General features: G+C 38.4%; 1 long non-coding RNA gene across 1 annotated transcript in view; it reads right to left on the minus strand.

The window, feature by feature from the left end:
* Positions 1–23,187, minus strand: part of LOC149247980 (uncharacterized) — a 101,199-nt gene that overhangs the window by 57,161 nt on the left and 20,851 nt on the right. The window contains exon 2 of the long non-coding RNA XR_016265694.1: positions 2,491–2,620. This is a non-coding gene — a long non-coding RNA (uncharacterized LOC149247980). The remainder of the gene's footprint in view (positions 1–2,490; positions 2,621–23,187) is intronic.

The raw sequence follows: 23,187 nt of genomic DNA on the forward strand, positions 1-23,187 counted from the left end.
CGAGTGACTAGGAGGGGACTCCGTTTTCTCAAGATGAAAACAAAAGGTCTTACAACCCCATTCACACAACAATTTGCATTTGTTTAACCTAGATAAGGATACATACCCCACCCCTTCCAAATTTGTCCTATGACTTTGACTTTTAAGAAACTAACACTTGTTTTTAACTATTAAATCCACTTACTATATACTCTCTTTTGCTTGCACCCACCTAATATGTAAGAATACATAAATGTTTTCAGTACAACCAAGTTAAAAGCACTTGTTTCCTTTGAGAGATCTCAAATTCTGCCTAGTAAACTTTAACAACAAAATCATTGTATATAAACCCTAACCTTAAAATTAGATAATTATTATTATTATGATAAATACCACTTTGTGATAAATGTTTTCGAACATAAACCAAAAAAATATGTAAGAGTAAGAGTAGTTAATTGCTCAAATACAACTAAAATTGTATCTATTGTTTTTGGCGAGGGAAAATTTCAACATTTTTGAAAACACTAAGCAGGGAAAATTTCAACATTTTTTAAAAAACTAAGCGTTAATTCATTTATGGTCAGGGAAAATTTCAAAATTTTTGAAAAAACTAAGCATTAATGCATTTACGTTTCATGACTATGGAGGATTTGTTCATTTTTCAAAAGGCAAGAGCCAAAACGCGAGATTGCAGAACCTAGTATTGAACCCCCACCATCGACTCTTCAGTTTATTAATGGCACCAATGTATGTTCCATTTGTAACTTCAATGCATTTTAGGTTTCAGGACTATGGAGGATTTGTTCATTTTTCAAAAGGTAGGAGCCAAAACACGAGATTGCAGAACCCGGTATCGAACCCCCACCATCGGCTCTTCAATCTATTAATGGCGCCAAGGTATGTTCCATTTGTAACTTCAATGCATTTTCACCCCACATTTGGTCTTCCACATAGAGAATACACGCACGTCAGGTTTCTGATTGAAGCCTAGCACGTTATATTTATAAGTACCAACTGAATAATTAGTCAAGTAACCTGCTCTTTCAACGCTCCATGGAAAATATTAAAACATCGGCAGGTTGGCCTTTTACCTAATGATGTGAAATCATGTTGCTCAATGACAAATGCAGGCCTCTTTGATCACAATGCAAGTTTAACTTGTACAGTTTACTAACATTCTTCAAGTGAGTGGGCATGTTGATTCTGTTAGTTGCAACAATATATTTAAATAGTGAAAAATTAAACCACATTTCTATGAGGTGGTTTTTCCTAGGAAAGAAATAATTTTCACATCTTTCATAGGCAATTGCGAACTTGTTTGTTGAAATTCCAAATGCCTAATAGAGACTATTATTATCTGTATCGTTCCAACTATATCAGATCTGGTCTAGCAGCAAGCATTGAGGTGATCAGTCTTGCATTAATGCAGATAACTAATTTCAAAACACCTCAAGTGGGTGTGGATGAGGCAAGGATGGTATAGATATGTACCTCATAGCATGGCATATTAATCAAAGAAATTCTAGAATATTTTTTTATCAAAAACAAAGGATATTATTTTCAAGATAGCAAAACTGTTAGTATATTATGAGAGGGCTAGCTTAAAAAGTTACAAAATTCATACACTTTAAACTAAATGTAAGTCTTGTGTACTCACAGTAAGTGCCATGCAAAACGAAATTCCAGCTGAAAGCCAAACAACATTCAAAGGCACCTCATGCTTATTCACTTTATGCCAGAATTCCGAGAATGGCATTGCTCCATCTCTAGAAAATGCATATGTCATTCTGTGATACAGTCAGATGTATGGTTGTTAGAGAGTTGATATTGTCCTCTAGCTTTCTCAACTGGAATTGACAAAAAATTCAAGCATCATCGAAAGAGGAAACTGTAAGATTAAAACATCAGCAGGTTGGCCTTTTACCTAATGATGTGAAATCGTGTTGCTCAATGACAAATGCAGGCCTCTTTGATCACAATGCAAGTTTAACTTGTACAGTTTACTAACATTCTTCAGTGAGTGGGTGTGTTGATTCTGTTAGTTGCAACAATCTATTTAAACAATGAAAAATTAAACCACATTTCTATGAGGCGGTGTTTCCTAGGAAAGAAATAATTTTCACATCTTTCATAGGCAATTGCGAACTTGTTTGTTGAAATTCCAAATGCCTAATAGAGACTATTATTATCTGTATCGTTCCAACTGTATCAGATCTGGTCTAGCAACAAACATTGAGGTGATCAAGCTTGCATTAATGCAGATAACTAATTTCAAAACACCTCAAGTGGGTGTGGATGAGGCAAGGTGCAGGTCATGGATGATTTGATGGTATAGATATGTACCTCATAGCATGGCATATTAATCAAAGAAATTCTAGAATATTTTTTTTAATAAAAAACAAAGGATATTATTTTCAAGATAGAAAAATTGTTAGTATATTATGAGAGGGCTAGCTTAAAAAGTTACAAAATTCATACACTTTAAACTAAATGTAAGTCTTGTGTACTCACAGTAAGTGCCATGCAAAACGAAATGCCAGCTGAAAGCCAAACAACATTCAAAGGCACCTCATGCTTATTCACTTTATGCCAGAATTCCGAGAATGGCATTGCTCCATCTCTAGAAAATGCATATGTCATTCTGTGATACAGTCAAATGTATGGTTTTTAGAGAGTTGATAATGTCCTCCAGCTTTTTCAACTGGAATTGACAAAAAATTCAAGCATCATCGAAAGAGGAAACTGTAAGATTGAAGCGATTTGGGAAAACAAAAACATAAACAACTGTAGAATATTTTTGTATCATCATTAATGAGATGTATCCAGAAAAATGGTTTTTGTGGTAGAGTAATCATATGAATTATTGGGCTTAGGGACTTTTGGTTGAAGTACTACAAATTGAATTAGGTCCCTCTTAACATCCAAGGTTGTGAGGAGTCTGGCTTGGCCTTTGCTCTGATTTCCGACCTTAGTACATAGTTCTTTCTGCAGATGCATGGATTCTTTTTTTTTCTTTTTTCTTTTTTTTAGCATATTCTCAAAATATGTCACTTTGTTCAAGAGGAGGAGGCTCTTGCTGAATCCCTGAGGTAGTAGGTTGTGTTTGTACTAATGCAGTGGAGGACAACTGATCTATTTTTTTGAGGAGATGCCATTTCTAAGACTCTTCTTGCTTGGCCTTCTCGCTAGTTTCCCCTACCTTAGCAATTGAAATGACTTCACTGATTGGCCTTTTGTCCCCTCTTTCGATACACTATCCCTTTAGAGGCTGCAGTGGTGGATGCTGTAGGTTTTTGCTTCAAATAATAAGCAGGCAAAGCCTACTGTACTTGTTCCCAAGAATCCAATTTCACTGCTTCTTCCAAAACTTCATCTGCCTAATGCTTGTATGCTGATATTTCTCATCCTGCTTATCATCCCATGAGGATCATACCTCAAGCTAATTCCCTTCTGAAGGTCTAATGAACTCAACATGTTATCTACATAAATTGAAGCAGTCCTTGTCTTCACTATGAAAGGACCCACCTAAAAATACAACTGCTGAACTAGCGATAGAATAATTCTGAAATTCATTTAAGTGTGGTTGAGGTGACAATTCTGCCAGCTTCCCACCTTTGGGTTGTAGCAGTAAATGATTGTGGCTTTTGTGATGGAAAGATACCCTAGTTTGTCTTTTTCATTCTAATGGTCAGGGAGTATGAATCATGTGTGTGAACAGAGGATTTCAAAAAGAAGTTGATTCTTTGCTGCAGGCAGATAACTCACCATCCTAAATTCATGGGATGACTATAATTAAATCTTTGCATTTTTTTTCCAAATTAATTACGCTTATTATTTACAACTACAATTGTTTGGAACAGCTCTGAACTTTGTTTCAATAAGTTTGCGACTACAATTGTTGCAGTAATATCTGAGCACACAAGACACCACCTCACTGTCTTTTCGTCTCAGTGAATGTTACTAGTGGTAAACTCCTGTTAGTCTTCGAGGAAGATCATATGATGATAACAGCTGTGACTCTAATTGGTTTAATGTTGCTCTGTGATGATAAAATTCATGACTGTTATCGCATTTAATGTTTAAAGTGTTAGCATTTATTAGATATCTCATCATTTTACTATTGATGGGTTCATTGGATGGTAAATTTGCCTAACATGTTACATCCAAAAAGGAGCCTCACAGTCTTTGAATGAAAAGCAATGATACTGAGTCTTTTTCATTCTAATTGTCTGGGAGTATGAATCATGTGTTGTGAACAGAGGATTTCAAAAATAACTAAATTCTTTGCTGCGGTCAGATAACTCACTATCCTAAATTCATAAGATGATTAAAATTAAGCTTTGCATATTTTGTCAAATAAACTATGCTTATATCTTTACATAATTACAGTCAAAATTTAAAAGGTCTCTATCCAAACACTTGAAGACTCTAGGCTTTCTTAACCTTTGCAACAGGTAGTAAAGAAATTCTATAAAGTTAAAAGTTTTACGAACCATAAAATAAGTCCATAAAATTAGTGGCTGTAAGTGGACTGCCTGCTGAAAAGATGTTACACTGGCTGTGTGAGTTAAAGTTATACAAATAGTAACAGAATATCTGTTATGGTGCCCCAGAGACTGCTCGACTCTATCCATCACAAAAGCCACAATCATTTACTGCTGCAACCTGAAGGTGGGAAGCTGGCAGAATTGTCACCTCAGCCACACTTAAATGAATTTCAGAATTATTCTATCGCTAGTTCAACAGTTGTATTTTTAGGTCTGGATATGGTACCTTGAATGTTATTGAGCTCTTATTTTTGACAAAATGGACCTAATCATAGTCCATTCTTTGCCTGATGAATTCTAGTGATAAAATTTTCATTGTATGGAATGCAGGGAGGAGGTATGGTTGTGTTTCTAAACCATGATTATTGTGTAGCCCTCAAATCAAAGAGGTAGTAGTCTCCCTGCACCTGCCAGAGCATTATTTCCCATTTTTGGAAATGGACTCCTGGAGCTTGTTTATTGTAAATGAGTGTCTATTCCCAAAGACTCCTCACTTCTTAGAGGGCTTGCCATCAAATTACCCAATCCATGAAGAGGAGGAGACTTTCTCATTCGAGCATCCATATCTATAAAACCATTCTTCATAAGATCTTGGCTCAATGCAACCAAGATGTCAAAATCAGGGACTTCTGCATGTCAAGACATAGAATTTGTCATGCACTTTCTTCAAGGAACCTCTGCTTTCATGCTGATAAGGGGTGTTACATCTAAATTGTCATGTACTTCTTCTCCTAGGAGTTCTTCAAGCATGAAAGCTTCAAGTGTGATGCACCCCTGCAATTTCTTTTACTAGCAGATCTCTGTAGCTTCTTCATAATAGATAATCTATCCAAAGTTTACATCTGTCTTGTTCACAACTTTGTTTGTGAACAAAGCTATAAGATTGTCATTGATTTACTGAGGCTACAACATACTGCTACTGTATTGTAATGATATCATACATCATGCTGGACTAAAAAGAAACCATAAATGATGTTGAGTTGTATATGCTAAGAAGCCATACATGGGGTAGTGCTATATTAGGTTTGATGCCATATATAACTGATAAGGTATCCATCACCCATGTGTTGTTGTTCCATTTGCTGCCATATGACATAGGGCAGCATTCTAAATTACACCATTGCTGCCAGTGGCTTTCAGCAATCCACTGTTTCTGCTAACACTACCATTTTATCTATTCACAACATCCATTTCTCTTGCTGTCAATCTTCCTTTATCATACTCCTATATATCTATTGCATACAATTCTTGTCAAACTGTCATAGGCATGCTGTCCAATTGTTACTTTCATACAAGGATTTTGTCATGTTTAGATTGACATATGCATTATTGTCCAAAGTTACTTAGTCCAAGAACCTGTCTCTGAAAAGAGATCAATGCCATGCAAGGTTTGATGAGATTAAGGTGAGACTGTCACCCTATTATTGTCAAGAGATATTGTTACATTATTACTACCAAAGTGAATAGTGCGACTATCTTTCAGTCAAGGTCAAAGATGTACAATGCTTGTACTAATGAGTTGCATCTGAGTGAATATCTTTCATATATAAGATTTGGTTCTATATGATGTTGCCTGTACTTAACACTGCCATATAGAAAATATACTTCTAAACTGTAGCAAATTCATACAGTCTCAGAATATATATCTAGCTCCAGATATAACACATTCACTGTTCAAATTAAGGTCTTTCACATAGGATTTTCAAATGGCTTAATTTTGCAACTCAGAAATAAGACTTATTCGTTGTTCCAACTGAGAGGACTGAGATTTTAAAACAAATCTGTTTCTTCGGTGGTTCATAAGGGTTACAAGAGGACTGCTTAAAATGTCAGTTTGATAATACTGAAGGTGAATTGGAGCTCAAATAGTTATTGCAGAACTTGCCATCAGGAGTCTTACAACTGTCACAATGTTGTATCATCAATATCTATACTCTATACAAGATTTGGTCAGCTTGAGCTAGCGGCGAAAAGCTATGCACCTCCAGTCTTCAGTCATGATAAATTAGATTGGTAATTTTGACTTCCAACAGTAGTACGATCCCTTCAACATATAAATTCATCTCCTGAATTTGCATTGGATGTTTGGTCTATTGTCCAAACTGAAACTTGTGCTGTTCTAGGAATATACGCACAGGGAATAGAGTTTTTAACTTCTACATTCAACAAATGATACCCATCTTCTCTTTAAATAAGAAATAGTTCTCTAATAATGACAACATGTCCTTCACATCTAGAAAAGGTAATATCTCGACCCTTAATGGAGTGTGCTCAACCAACAGTGAATAGGAGAAGAATGCGGCCCACAGAGAAGGTAACCCGACCTTATTAATGGCCAGAACTCCACATCCTTTCAAAGATGAAAACCTCTGAAAAAAGAGTAACTTCCATAGGTCGACTTCTAGACTCACTGTTGAGTCCACATAGAATAAATATAAACTTCAGAACTGTACTTTCTTCTATCTGATGTTTCCTAAGAATTCAAGATATTATTATAGGCGTTGGGCACCTATGCTAACAATCTGAGTGGTGAAGGCTTGAGAAGAGGGTCTTTTCTCTTGTCCCTCCTACCAGGTCTTCACAACGAGCTATACCTACAACTTTCCCTGCAGCCCTGAACAGAGATCCAAATTATTTCATAATATACACAAAACACCCTTACTTACCTCTGCACCAGAGGCCTAAGACTGCTAGAGATCTGAGCCAAAACTGCCCTAAAGCCTTGTAGTTGTCTGCCTTAGAACTGCAGCTCTGTCTCCAAGGAAAACTCACATATTTTGAGAGAGACTGTGGTCATATTACAAAGATTTGTAGATGGAGGAGACCATGGAGACTTATCTACAAACTCCATTTTGTGATTTCTTATCAATTAAAAGCATATGGTGGTATAATTCTTCTTTGGATCAAACAACTTTCTGCTAGTGACAAAAATAGGGTGATTAATGTTCCTATCCCATGGTTGCACAAGAATTGAACCTAGGGCTATGAATGATCCATCTACAAGCACATGAAGTATTTATTTCCAAAATGGAAAGACACATATCAACATGTAACTGATTTCTTCTTGTGGGTATTGAACACTTTATAGCATTCCTATGTCCAATTGTATTTGGTGTCTTTCCTTAGTAATTATTCCATTGGTGTGACAACTTCACATTGTCTCAGATGAACTTCATATAGTAGCCTATATGCCCCAATGTGGGATGCAACTATCTTACAAACATAGGATCCTTCATATCCATAATTGATGCAATCTTTGCAAGACCTACTAGTAGACCCTTTGTGCAAATAATATGGCCCAATAATGTGCCAAAATGAGTGCCAAAGATACAATACTTAATATTTAGTGAAATTTGGAGTTTCTAAAATTTATTAACCACCAATATTAGGATTTATATGTGATATTTTAATAAGTTGAATATAATCTAGTCATCTAATTATACCTCTAGCAACCTATGGATAAACTCTTTAAATGTTCTGGAAACAATTCAAGAGAATACAACTAGTGCATTCTTTAAACCAAATGGCATGACTATATATGAAAAGGATCCCTATTCTATCTTAAATGACATCTTGGTCGTATCCTCCTCTATGATATTCACTTGATGGTGTCTAGAAACCCTGATAGCGTAGGCCCTTAATGGAGTGTGCTCAACCAACAGTGAATAGGAGAAGAATGTGACCCACAGAGAAGGTAACCTGACCTTATTAATGGCCAAAACTCCACATCCTTTCAAAGATGAAAACCTCTGATAAAAGAGTAACTTGCATTGGTCGACTTCTAGACTCACTTTTGAGTCCACATAGAACAAATATAAACTTCAAAACTGTACTTTCTTCTATCTGATGTTTCCTAAGCATTCAAGATATTATTATAGGCGTTGGGCACCTGTGCTAACAATCTGAGTGGTGAAAGCTTGAGAAGAGGGTATTTTCTCTTGGCCCTCCTACCAGGTCTTCACAACCAGTTGTACCTACAGCTTTCCCTACAGCCTTGAACAGAGATCCAAATTATATCAAAATATACACGAAACACCCTTACTTACCTCTGCACCAAAGGCGTAAGACTGCAAGAGATCTGAGCCAAAACTGCCCTAAAGCCTCGTAGTTGTCTGCCTTAGAACTGCAACTCTGTCTCCAAGGAAAACTCACATATTTTGAGAGAGACTATGATCATATTACAAAGTTTTGTAGATGGAGGAGACCATGGAGACTTATCTACAAACTCCACTTTGTGATTGCTTATCAATTAAAAGCATATGGTGGTATAATTCTTCTTTAGATCAAACAACTTTCTGCTAGTGACAAAATTAGGGTGATTAATGTTCCTATCCCATGGTTGCACAAGAATTGAACCTAGGGCTATGAATGATCCATCTACAAGTACATGAAGTGTTTATTTCCAAAATGGAAAGACACGTATCAACATGTAACTGATTTATTCTTGTGGGTATTGAACACTTTATAGCATTCCTATGTCCAATTGTATTTGTTGTCTTTCCTTAGTAATTGTTCCATCGGTGTGACAACTTCACATTGTCTCAGATGAACTTCATATAGTAGCCTATATGCCTCAATGTGGGATGCAACTGTCTTAAAGACATAGGATCCTTCATATCCATAATTCATGAAATATTTGCAAGACCTACTAGTAGACCCTTTGTGCAAATAATATGGCCCAATAATGTGCCAAAATCAGTGCGAAAGATACAATACTTAATATTTAGTGAAATTTGGAGTTTCTGAAATTGATCAACCACCAATATTAGGATTTATATGTGATATTTTAATAAGTTGAATATACTCTAGTCATCTAATTATACCTCTAGCAACCTATGGATAAACTCTTTAAATGTTCTGGAAACAATTCAAGAGAATACAACTAGTGCATTCTTTAAACCAAATGGCATGACTATATATGAAAAGGATCCCTATTCTATCTTAAATGACATCTTGGTCCTATCCTCCTCTACGATATTCACTTGATGGTGTCTAGAAAATCTGATAGTGAATGTGCAGGCCCTTAATGAAGTGTGCTCAACCAACAGTGAATAGGAGAAGAATGCGGCCCACAGAGAAGGTAACCCGACCTTATTAATGGCCAGAACTCCACATCCTTTCAAAGATGAAAACCTCTGATAAAAGAGTAACTTCCATAGGTCGACTTCTAGACTCACTGTTGAGTCCGCAACAAATATAAACTTCAGAACTGTACTTTCTTCTATCTGATGTTTCCTAAGCATTCAAGATATTATTATAGGCATTGGGCACCTGTGCTAACAATCTGAGTGGTGAAGGCTTGAGAAGAGGGTCTTTTCTCTTGGCCCTCCTACCAAGTCTTCACAACCAGTTGTACCTACAGCTTTCCCTGCAACCCTGAACAGAGATCCAAATTATATCAGAATATACACGAAACACCCTTACTTACCTCTGCACCAGAGGCCTAAGACTGCAAGAGATCTGAGCCAAAACTGCCCTAAAGCCTCGTAGTTGTCTGCCTTAGAACTGCAACTTTGTCTCCAAGGAAAACTCACATATTTTGAGAGAGACTATGGTCATATTACAAAGTTTTGTAGATGGAGGAGACCATGGAGACTTATCTACAAACTCACTTTGTGATTGCTTATCAATTAAAAGCATATGGTGGTATAATTCTTCTTTAGATCAAACAACTTTCTGCTAGTGACAAAAATAGGGTGATTAATGTTCCTATCCCATGGTTGCACAAGAATTGAACCTAGGGCTATGAATGATCCATCTACAAGTACATGAAGTGTTTATTTCCAAAATGGAAGAACACGTATCAACATGTAACTGATTTATTCTTGTGGGTATTGAACACTTTATAGCATTCCTATGTCCAATTGTATTTGGTGTCTTTCCTTAGTAATTGTTCCATCGGTGTGACAACTTCACATTGTCTCAAATGAACTTCATATAGTAGCCTACATGCCCCAATGTCGAATGCAGCTGTCTTACAAACATAGGATCCTTCATATCCATAATTGATGCAATGTTTGCAAGACCTACTAGTAGACCCTTTGTGCAAATAATATGGCCCAATAATGTGCCAAAGATACAATACTTAATATTTAGTGAAATTTGGAGTTTCTGGAATTGATTAACCACCGATATTAGGATTTATATGTGATATTTTAATAAGTTGAATATAATCTAGTCATCTAATTATACCTCTAGCAACCTATGGATAAACTCTTTAAATGTTCTAGAAACAATTCAAGAGAATACAACTAGTGCATTATTGAAACCAAATGGCATGACTCTATATGAAAAGGATCCCTATTCTATCTTAAATGACATCTTTGTCCTATCCTCCTCTATGATATTCACTTGATGGTGTCTAGAAAACCTGATAGTGAACGTGCATGCCTGTCCAACACCCACATTCTCTGAAACTCCATTATTGAATGTTGTTGGGAGTGGATCATGCATGTAGCATATGTTTAATCCACACAAATCCATGCATATTATGGTGTCACTATTATTCTTTTCTTTTACGACCACTGGGATAATCCACTCTGATTCATCCACAAGAAAAATAATCCCATCTTCTAATATATCGTCTAGCTCCTTGTGCACCTTTTCTAGGACCAGGTCCAGGTGGTTAAGAAGCATACATTGATCCTGTTAACCATAAAGATCCAGATCAATACTCATACCCCACAGCTTCCCCATGCACCCTCTCCTGCCAAATAGTTAGGGAAGGATAAGGATTGGAGTAGTTAATTCTTTTTGGAAGACAGGAAAAGTTCAGGCATATTCAATTTATACAACCTATTTTAATGGACTTAGCATCAAGATGCAATTGGATTATTATCTCCCTTAAAGAAATTTAATTTCCATTCATTTCCTCAAAGATTCACATAAATAAGTCTTCATATTCTTTTAGGGTGTCCACAACCTAAGTAATGGTCTCATGGTCTGAATAATCACCAATGGTTTCCATTTTTGAGCATCTTCAGTACCAATATTATATTTATTTGTTTTCAAGGGTTTAGCATAGAAATGTGCAACATGATTAGAAGCCTTTTCCTAAATCATGAGATTTTCTACTGTACAATCCTTGAAACTCATCCCCTAGCCCTCAATAGTGGGTTAATTGTTATAACTTCACAATTTCCCTATGTTGTGCACATATTTTTTTGTGTGCAATGTTACAATAATGCATCGCTTGCTATAAATTCACCATTTTCTTATGTTGTGCACATACTAGCTTATGTGCAGGAACAATAAACTGCTCAAAATAAATAAACTACTTCATGCTTTGCACAACACTCATTAGTATCACATTGCCAGAGGTGAAAGTGAACATGGCACATAAATATTGATTGATTTCATCCCAATCTCTCATTTTCATCTGTGTTTTCTCCTAAATGTACTAGATTTGTGGGACCAAATCCTTGGTACTGGAAAACTATTGCACCCATTGGGCCCACAATATCTTCCTTTTTTCCACTATTGTGCACATAAACCTATGTGTTGATGTAGGTCTTCCATCCCTTTATATTTGTTGGAAAAATCATAATATCCTATGAGTTGGAATCTAATTTGGATGCATTCAACTGTCTTCACTCAATCTCTAAAGTTATCTCAATCCATCAACCAAAAATCAGAAATTAAGAAGGCCCTAACTGTAGCAAAAACTTGAATAATTACAAAATAATAGCAAAGATATGAAGACAAGCAACGACAAAAAATACTAGTGATTTCAACCAGAACTGGATACTGACTTTGAAGAACAAATGTAAATGCTAGCAGGAAGTAGTTTGTAGTTGAGTAACCCAGAAAATAAATATGATACAAAGGAATTCTTCTGAGAAGGTATGGATGCCAACTCAGGTCAAATCAACAACAGTATGGATGTTGCCTACCCCAAATACTCTCTTCCAAAATCCATGCAATAGCACACTTCACAAACAACGTCATCAAGGTATGGATGCCAACTGAGGACCAAGGCAGTGTGAATATTGCCCTTGCCCCAAATGGTCTCTTTCAGACCGCCTTCATAAAAAGCCTCTACTCCAATGTCTAATGGTCATTTATAGTTACTCTTCCCACTTTTTGTAGAAAACAAGAGTTGCAAACTTTGATTAGTGACACTTATGAGTGAAAATTGTAACCGAATATGCATGGAGTTACAAAGGATTTTATGATGAGAGGGACACAATTTTTATCTTTCAAGTTACTTTGAAAATCTTTACACCATGTTTTGGCATTGGGGGTTCTTCGTGAGATGTGGGGTGCATGGTGTATGGTTGGACCATGCTCTTCCATGATGGACTTGGACATTCGAGGTGGTTTACTATTTGCTGCTAGGCCTTGTTTAGATGTTTGAAAGACATTCTTCCTCGAAGCGTTGGATAAGTATGGAGCTTGGTGACTTCATGTTAGTGATGCATGAAGGCAGTTTATGTGCTTGGAGTAAAGTTGGATATTTCAGAGGAGGTTATTGAGCCCTAGATAGCACGAGGTTGCTTGGTTGCTTACATGGAGGTTTACACTTGACATGTGGATTCTTGGGTTGAGGGAGTGGATATGTAGGTGTGGGAGTCCTTAAGGTGACACATGACCTTGGATATGCATTTTCCTTAAGGAGACACATGACCATGGAGATGCATTGGAGCTTTGGAGCTTTGGAGGATTGTTGGACCTTGGGGAGTAGTGCTCATGCCATGGAGGCCTTGCTTGTTAATCATTGTCACCTTTGAGCCTCACACATGTCACTTAGAGTAGAGTGCTTCACATGGGTGGACCTACTTGTGTCTTGCAAGTTTGCTTGTAGTGGACTAGGTCCACTTGTTATTGTAAAGCCCCTTTACCTCTCATATAAATAGAGGAAGGAGTGAGTTGTTATTATAGTCGATCATGCACTTGTGCATATTCCTTTTCATACTTGGGTTAGAGATGTAAGAGCAGTGCTACTTTCTCTCTCTCTCTTTCTCTCTTGTTCAATATTCTTTGTACTTTATGTGTTTTTGTCTTAAGGTGCTAGTGTTTCTTGGAGCATTCACCCAAAAACTTCATATATATAAAGAAGAAATGAAAGATGTGGGGTGCATGGTGTATGGTTGGACCATGCTCTTCCATGATGGACTTGGACATTGGAGGTGGTTTACTATTTGCTGCTAGACCTTGTTTGGATGTTTGAAAGACATTCTTCCTCGAAGTGTTGGATAAGTATGGAGCTTGGTGACTTCATGTTGTTGATGCATGAAGGGAGTTTATGTTCTTGGAGTAGAGTTGGGTATTTCAGAGGAGGTTATTGAGCCCTAGATAGCACGGGGTTGCTTGGTTTCTTGCATGGAGGTTTACACTTGACATGTGGACTCTTGGGTTTAGGGAGTGGATATGTAGGTGTGGGAGTCCTTAAGGCGACACATGACCCTGGATATGCATTGTCCTTAAGGAGACACATGACCATGGAGATGCATTGGAGCTTTGGAGGATTGTTGGACCTTGGGGAGTAGTGCTCATGCCATGGAGGCCTTGCTTGTTAATCATTATCACTTTGAGCCTCACACATGTCACTTAGAGTAGAGTGCTTCAGATGGGTGGACCTGTTAGCGCTTGAATTTGGCCTCAGGCTGAAAAAGACAAAATCCAAGGCAACATCAAACCACTTTGCCTCGTAGCTAGCCCTACGGGGACAGGAGAGGGCTCTCTCCGGGTCTATCTCGGCAAAAGGTCTTCAAATGACTGAGATGACCAATAAAGAACACTGATTTTAGGCTAGTAGACTGATAGGGAAAGTTTGATTTTAAATTTTTTAGGGTTTTGTTGGAAAGCTGAGCACGGCAATTTTGGGTGCGGGGATGAGACACAGTTTTTGCAGAGGTCTTTTTGGGGCAAGGTAGGAGATTGTCTTGATGCCTTTGAAATAAGTGAATGGATAGATATGACCGGTGAGGAGTTAAGGAGAGCAAGAAACCATCGAGAGTTCTCCTTAAACAGATGAAAACATAGATATTAAGCAAACTTAAAGGCAGAGCATAGAAACCATGAATTCTACCTTAACACTTCATTTACTTAATTTGCAGAAGAGAAGAGTAGGAAAATGATACACATAACAAACTTACAAGTACATGAGAGAAACACACCATCAACACAAATCACCATAGGAATCCCAAATAGTGCTGCAAAACCCTGGTCTTTCCTTTGCCAAAATTGCAGAGATACAAAGAGTAATACAGTCTAAGCTTATCCCTCAAGAGTCCAACCTCTCCAACCATGAAAATGATTTGGAAAATACATAATATAGACCATGCCAACCCATTCCCTAGCCTCTAGGGGTCGAGCTCATCATCCTAGGAGCTGTTTCAACCAATTCTAAACAAAGCACTATAATCTAGGCAGTCAAAACAACTTGCCTCTATAAGCTAGGAAACCAATTCATTCATTAATTTTTTGCCATTTTATGAATGAATCTTCTAGAATAGGTAAAAAAGTGTCATGTCAACATGAAATTACATCAATTACATCAAGGAGGATGAAAAATCCCACCAAAAAGTCAAAACTGGTCAAATGCTGCGTTTTCCTGAGCTGAAGGTGAAAAATTGAGAAAATGTCCTGATGCGTAGCGCGCCATTTCTCAACGCGTAGCGCGCCTTTGAGCCCACTTTTGGGGCACTTCCCGGCATCCAAATGAGGCACAAGTGGGCTTGTTGGAAAGGTCTGGATGTCTACTCTCCAGCCCAAGTGGAATTTCTCAATTTGGTGGCCATTTGCCCCTCCAAAAATGCAATCTCCCAAGACTGCTTCCTGTGTGTCCAAAAAGTGGCAGAAGGTCATTTTTTGCTTGTTTTTTGACCTTTTGGGGGCTCAAATCTCCATGAAATGTCTTGGCAGTGGCTGAGCAAGTGTAATTTGTCATGACAAATCCAAAAATGCTGAGTTTTTGTGAAATGGACCTCCCCAACTTAAGGGTAGCGCGTGGCACGCTACGCGTTGAGCCAAAACCCTGATGCGTAGCGCGCCTGAGCCCTACGCGTAGCGCGACTTTCAGATGCTTTTTGGAGGCCTTCCCAGTGTCCAAATTGGGCGCAGGATAGCTCGTTGGAAAGGTCTTTGAGTCTACTTTCTAACAAAACTGGAATTTTTCAATTTGGAGTTCATTTGCCCTGTCAAAAATCAAATCTCCAAAGACTGGTCAAAATGTGCCAAATGAGGCTGCCTCAAGGCAGAGTGCTGTTGCAGTCAACTTTTGAATGCCTTCCTCAACTCCAAATTGAGCTCATGATAGCTCATTGGAAAGATATTTGTGTCTAGTTATCATTTGACTCATCAAGAAAGTCATTTGGCCAACCAAGCTAGGAGAAAACTTGATTTTCCCAAGGTCACTTCAGAGGTGCATTCGATTCTCCTGAGGCAACGATATTTTTGACATTTCTCTAAAACCATGACACCTATGTAAAAAGTGAAGGAGGTTTTTCTTCTTTGGCATGTTGTGGACAAAAACCTCTCTCAGTTTTCCAAAATTCATCTTTGATTGCTCTGAAACATCTTTTGAGTGAAACTTATCCCGATGTGTGAAACAAGGAATTTTGTCGAAATGAAGCAAAATGAAGGGGATAGGGGGCTTCTAAATTCTTGAGAAAATTTTCGGAAGTAGGGAGGGATGTTAGGAAGCAGGGGAAAGTGGAATCGCGGAGATCGAGTGAGGGGAAGGGGTCCAAAAGGGCAAAACACAGGCCCAACCTAGAAAATTGCCAAGTTGTAGCAAGAAACTAGGGTTTGCGCGAAAATGAGGAATTTGGGGGATCTCAGTGATGGGAAGCATTTGATAAGGTACTTTAAGGATAGGGGAAGGTGTATGAACATCAGGATACAAGTTTTGCTGATGATTTGACCGTCCAAGAGAAATTACCTCCAAAACCCTAGGAGAGGGAAATGACCTTGCCTAGGTGCAACTGAAGCTTGAACAAGGTGTAAAATGACTCATTAGACACTGACATGATAATGAAAACCCTATGAATGTTGATAGACTCAGCAGAATGATGACATGGACCGACATTTGGACAACTTTAGAAGGAGTGAAAGCAAACCCTAGACCTAATGCCTAGTGACCAAATTTTGGTTGAAGACTCTTTGAAATGACAAAATTTGACCTTGACACTCTGAGACCACTTTGTAAGAGCATATTTGATCACTGGAGGAAGGCTGGAAAGACTGACACTAACAGGACCTACTTGTGTCTTGCAAGTTTACTTGTAGTGGACTAGGTCCACTTGTTATTGTAAAGCCCCTTTACCTCTCATATAAATAGAGGAAGGAATGAGTTGTTATTATAGTCGATCATGCAATTGTGCATGTTCCTTTTCATACTTGGGTTAGAGATGTAAGAGCAGTGCTACTTTCTCTCTCTCTCTCTCTCTCTCTCTCTTATTCAATCTTCTTTGTACTTTATGTGTTTTTATCTTAAGGTGCTAGTGTTTCTTGGAGCATTCACCAGAAAACTTCATATATATAAAGAAGAAATGAAAGATGTGGGGTGCATGGTGTATGGTTGGACCATGCTCTTCCATGATGGACTTGGACATTGGAGGTGGTTTACTATTTGCTGCTAGAACTTTTTTGGATGTTTGAAAGACATTCTTCCTCAAAGTGTTGGATAAGTATGGATCTTGGTGACTTCATGTTGTTGATGCATGAAGGGAGTTAATGTGATTGGAGTAGAGTTCGATATTTTAGAGTAGGTTATTGATCCCTAGATAGCACGGGGTTGCTTGGTTGCTTGCATGGAGGTTTACACTTAACATGTGGACTCTTGGGTGTAGGGAATGGATATGTAGGCGTGGGAGTTCTTAAGGCGACACATGACCTTGGATATGCATTGTCCTTAAGGAGACACACGGCCATGGAGATGCATTGGAGCTTTGGAGCTTTGGAGGATTGTTGGACCTTTAGGAGTAGTGCTCATTCCATGGAGGCCTTGCTTGTTGTTAATTTTAGGTATGCTCTATGCTGTTAGCAAATTTACTTCAATTTTCCATATTAGCTCAATATCAATCCCAGATTAGCAATCACATTTAGCATGATAGTAAAATGTAGATAGAACATAAACATAAATCGTAGAAAACAAGCCAAGACAATAGGACACAATATGTAGCACCAGCCAGGGGCAAACCCTAATGTGGGGAGACCCTTGATCAATTCTTCTTATTTGTTCTTCAATAGTTCAACAAAGAGATAAATAGTACATATACATCAGAATTCAACATTTTGACTTATCTAAATAAGAGCAGAGATCTTCTCTAAGAAGATGGCACATGAGGCAGCTGATCTGAACTCAAGTGAAGGCATACTGCTTCCACTGATCCAAGGTGACTCCATCACCATGCTTCTCCTCACTGTGCTGCACCCAATCATCATGCTGGACCTCTTTACCATGCTGCACACATCATACTGTTGCACCTTATCATCATGCTGCACCTCCCTGTGCTACATCATCAAGTTGTACCTTATCATCATACTGCACCCACCAGTGCTGCCTCATACTGTACCTCACTATGCCCATCATGCTGCATCTCATTGTAGCATTTATTATCACTGTACTGCACTTTGTTACCAAGTGTTGCACACAACATGCTACACTACACTTCATCACGATGCCCATCATTATGTAGCAACATTCAAACTTCATGTTGTACCCTGCTATCACATCTTATCATGGACTGTATTAGTTCACAATTTAGGGTCTCTGTTTGCTGCGTTGGATGGTAGATGGGACAACCTTCATCAAGGATTGTTTAGGCCATTAAGACAGTCCTACCAACCCTCATACATAGGCAGCAACATCCATGCTGCTCCAACCTTGTTTGTTGTTGACTGTTTGTGACAGACTGGTTAGGGCATATAGTTGTAGCCTTAATCTTCTCCAACATACCCCAAACAACCCTTGAAAGACTGCGGCATGCTTTAGGTGAACTCCTCCCTTGCTACGTTGTTGCCTTAGGGCATAAGACAACTCTTTATAGCCCTACGCAAGCCCAGCTGTGGTGCTATGGCATGCGGCCTAGCACAATAACAACTGTGGCTTTCGGTTATGTCCAACACAACAGCGTTTAGCCCTTAGCACTTCGTCCTTCTAACCATAGCTCAAATATCCTTGAATGAGCCTTAAAACAATCCTTAAACTGCCTCACTGTCTTTGCTTCTTTGCAGCGTTTAAGGGCTATCCTCCATGACTAGAAACCCTTCCATAACAACGTATAGGGTTAGGGCATCATGACTGCATTTAGCTAGGGCATCCTCATCATCTTCATGGTTGCGTTTAGCTAGGGCATCCTCTCCATAGCTGTGTTTAGGCTTTCTTCTCCATAGTTGTGTTTTAGGCCTTCTTTACCATGACAGTGTTAGGGTATCTCCTTTAGCGTAGAGCTTCTTTACATTAGGGCAACGTAGATACCCCTTCTTGACTGCGGCCAAAACATCTCCTTTCCTCCTGCGTCTAGGGATTCATGCTCTTAGATTTCTCTTGCCACTAAAACCCAAAACAAGTGGAGAGAAATCAAGAGTGAAGTGTGTGTCTAAATGACTATCAAGTCACCTCCTTTTATACTAAAATGTTGAGCACAAGTGGGGGTTATTTGGTTGTTGGCCGACCTTGACAAATTGTCCCATAACACAAATAAATTCATATCTCCATGAATACTTGTCGGAATCAATCTTTAGATCAATCCTACACCTCTTGATGAGAGGAATCCAAGAAAAATATCAGTTGCCATAAATAAGATGACCCACATGGAGTTTGGCCCTAGTTTCCAATTTTAACACTTGTTAATCATTGTCACCTTTGAGCCTCACACATGTCACTTAGAGTAGAGTGCTTCACATGGGTGGACCTACTTGTGTCTTGCAAGTTTTATTGTAGTGCACTAGGTCCACTTGTTATTGTAAAGCCCCTTTACCTCTCATATAAATAAAGGAAGGCGTGAGTTGTTATTATAGTCGATCATGCACTTTTGCATATTCCCTTTCATACTTGGGTTACAGATGTAAGAGTAGTGCTACTCTCTCTCTCTCTCTTTCTCTCTTTCAATCTTCTTTGTACTTTATTTGTTTTTGTCTTAAGGTGCTAGTGTTTCTTGGAGCATTCACCCGAAAAATTCATATATATTAAGAAGAAATGAAACCCATGAACACAATCACAACCTATCATATAATTCTCCATGCTTTCAAAAACCCTAGATAGGGAAAACCAAGAGAAACCCTAGCTCCACCAAAGATACTCCAACAATCAATCTTTTTGAAATATCTTTGGTGGAGCTAAGGTTTCTATTGGTTTTCTCTATCTAGGGTTTTGGAGAACTTAGAGCATTATATGATGAGTTGTGATTGTGTTCATGGATTTCAGTTCTTACACACACATATGAAGTTCTCAACTATCCAAAATTGTGTTATTTTAGATTTGAATTCTAGCTTACCATTGCCTAGCATACCTTGTCACTCCTATAAATTGTGTTATTTCAAAGATTTGACTTCCAGATTTTCATAAATGCAATGTCCTAAAAAAGATAGCTGAACACTTCCATATTCATAGTTAGATCATATTCCAAGAATATATACATTTGTTGTATGGATCAAAAAATTTCTTACAAACAACAATCACATCACAAGCGACAATTGAACTTGGTTGGGGAGGATATTAATTTATCCTCTCAAGTCCCAGAGTTCTTTCTGCTATCAAATCGAATCAGAACTAGATAAAAACATGATAAAAATCTGGTTGACCAAAAAATACATAAATTATTCAAATTTAGGAAAAAAAAGATATATTAATGTGCATCCATATGAATCACAACCGTTATACAAAAAAAATTCCATTTAACTTGAGTTTTCCTGGAAACAAATTTGGAGGTTTCCCAACATGAAATTCCTAAAGAATATGTTGTCTTGAAGCTAAGAGTGCACCATATCATAGTTAAAATCTAACGTCTTTGGCACCCTTAAACCTAGCACTAGTCTAAGAATCCTATACCATACTGAGAGCATATTTGTGCTAAGAGAGTTCACCATGCATTTACAGGCACATTTTTTATTGGGTTGTGTTGCATTCTTTCCACGACTAGCCCACGTAATTAACCGAGGGGTTAGAAGGGGGTGGAGCCCCCCCTTCGTTGCACCGATTGCGTAGCGGGGGGAGTCACAAGGGGTTTGATGGGTGCAAGTAACCCCACTCTATGGGGTCTGGGGTAGCGCCCCGGAAAATTTTGGTTTTGGAACCTATGTTAGGTTGGGTGGACCCACCTATGGTTTTGTGCATGATTTTCGCACATGTTTTTGGATGCGATGGTTTTCGGTCCATGGTTTTGGACACGATGGTTTTCTGGTCCATGGTATTGGATGTTTCAGCATGTATAAATATGTATTATAACATTGAAAGGAACATAATGAAAAATCAAGCTGGTAGTCCCATTTTTGGGATCCTGGGGAAAATCTCTATGTATATGTGTTTTATGTGTTATGCTCTTGCATTATTTATTTTCTGTGTTTTAGAATTCGTATGCAAGTAATTTTTGTACAGGGTTAAAACCTACATTTGGTATGAGCTGTTTTGGCTTCAAGGGGACGCCTTTGTTGCTGCGGGGTTTCGCTCGGGCCTATGGTAAACCCTGTTTAGTGGGAGATATGTGAGATCGATTCTGGTGGTGAAAGAAGATGGCGAGCAGTGGAAAGATAGAGATCGAGAAATTTAATGGTCAGAGTTTTGAGTTGTGGAAACTCAAGATGGAGGATCTATTGGTGGATAAAGATCAGTGGATTGCGGTAGATCCGAGTATTAAACCAATAGGAGTGTCCGATGAAGAATGGAAGAAGTTGGATCAGAAGGCAAAGAGCACAATACAATTGTGTATCTCAGATTCAGTATTGCTGAATGTATCAAGGGAAGCTACGACAAAGGCTTTGTGGGACAAGTTAGGGACTTTGTACCAATCTAAGTCCCTGGTGAATAAGTTGTTCCTGCGGAAAAATTTGTATAACCTGAGGATGAAAGATGGAGACTCAGTGACAGAGCATCTGAACGCATTTAATACTGAGGTAAGTCAATTAGCATCTATTGATATTAAAATTTCAAATGAAGATAAGTGCATCAGTTTGTTGTGTTCTCTACCAAATTCGTGGGATAGTCTGGTTATTGCAATAGGTAGCAATGCAACTACCTTGCAGTTTGATGAAATAGTTTCATCCTTGCTGACGGAGGAGATGAAACGGAAAAATATGGAGATCCAGAATGGTGATGCCTTGTCTATACGAGGACGGTCCCAGAACAGAAACAAAAACAAGTCATCGAGTGGGAGATATAAATCTAGAGGGAGATCTAATCTCCAAGAAAACCTGTAAAGGTGGTGTGCTGGAAATGCGAAAAGGAAGGGCACTACAAAAGGGACTGTAAATCTAAAGCTCCTGATAAAGGAAAGGGATCTGATGACGCTCTTTCTACAGAGGCGAAAACCACCTCAGATGAAGGTGGGGATGTGTACTTGGCTTCTTCAAGAACACATGTATATCATGAGGCATGGGTGATTAACTTAGGTGCATCCTTTCACTTCACTCCCCATAGAGAGTGGTTCTGTGAGTATGAGAATACGATGGTGGTGATATCTTCTTAGGGGATGATAGGAAGGCTAGAATCATTGGTCGTGGAAAAGTAAAGTTGAAGTTGCAAGGTGGAAGGGTTAGAACACTTCCGCATGTTCTGCATATTCTTGCATTGGCCAGAAATCTGATTTCTGTAAGCAAGTTGGATGATGCAGGTGTAAAAACAGTGTTCGAGAAGGATACCTGCAAGATGGTTCGGGGAGCACTGATATTGATGAGGGGAGTTAGGATTGGAACTCTGTACACGCTGCAAGGTAGCACAGTTGTTGATGGGTGCAACAATTCTATGGTTCCTGAAAGTGGAGCAGAAAATCTAGTGGTCTCTGGAGAGAAGACTATGTTGTGGCATCAAAGGCTTATACATATTGGAGAGAATGGCCTTCGAATACTTCATGGTAAAGGTATGGTAGAAAGTATGAGTAATGGCTCTCTGGATTTTGATTTTTGTGAAAATTGTGAATATGGAACCAGAATCGGGTGAATTTCCCCTTTAGTGGTAAGAGGGCAAAACATATATTAGAGCTTGTGCATAGTGATGTGTTTGGACCTGTGAAGGTTCTATCACTGGGTAATTCTGTGTACTATGTATCATTTATAGATGACTTCTCAAGGAATACATGGATATATTTCTTTAAGAAGAAATCTGAAGTCTTTGACAGGTTTAAAGAATTCAAGGCTCTGGTGGAAAACCAGACAAAGAAGAAGATATAGGTGTTGAGGACAGATAATGGTGGAGAGTTTTGCAGTAAGGAATTTGAAGAATTTTGTAAGAAGTGTGGTATAGCACGACATAAGACTACTCCATATACACCTCAGCAAAATGGAGTTGCAGAAAGAATGAACAAGACCTTGATGGAAAGGGCAAGAAGCATGCTTAGTGGTGTCGGGTTAGGACATGAATTCTGGGCAGAGGTGGTGGAGACAGCATGTTACCTGGTTAACAGATCACCTTCATCAACATTGGAAGATAAAACTCCACAAGAAGTATGGACTAGTAAGAAATCCTCTCTTTCACATCTGAGGGTATTTGGATGTGATGCAT

The sequence above is a fragment of the Pinus tabuliformis genome, chromosome 7 (assembly GCF_031772625.1).
Source record: "Pinus tabuliformis cultivar Carrire ecotype Pingquan chromosome 7, CPIR1, whole genome shotgun sequence".
Classification (NCBI taxonomy): Eukaryota; Viridiplantae; Streptophyta; class Pinopsida; order Pinales; family Pinaceae; genus Pinus; species Pinus tabuliformis.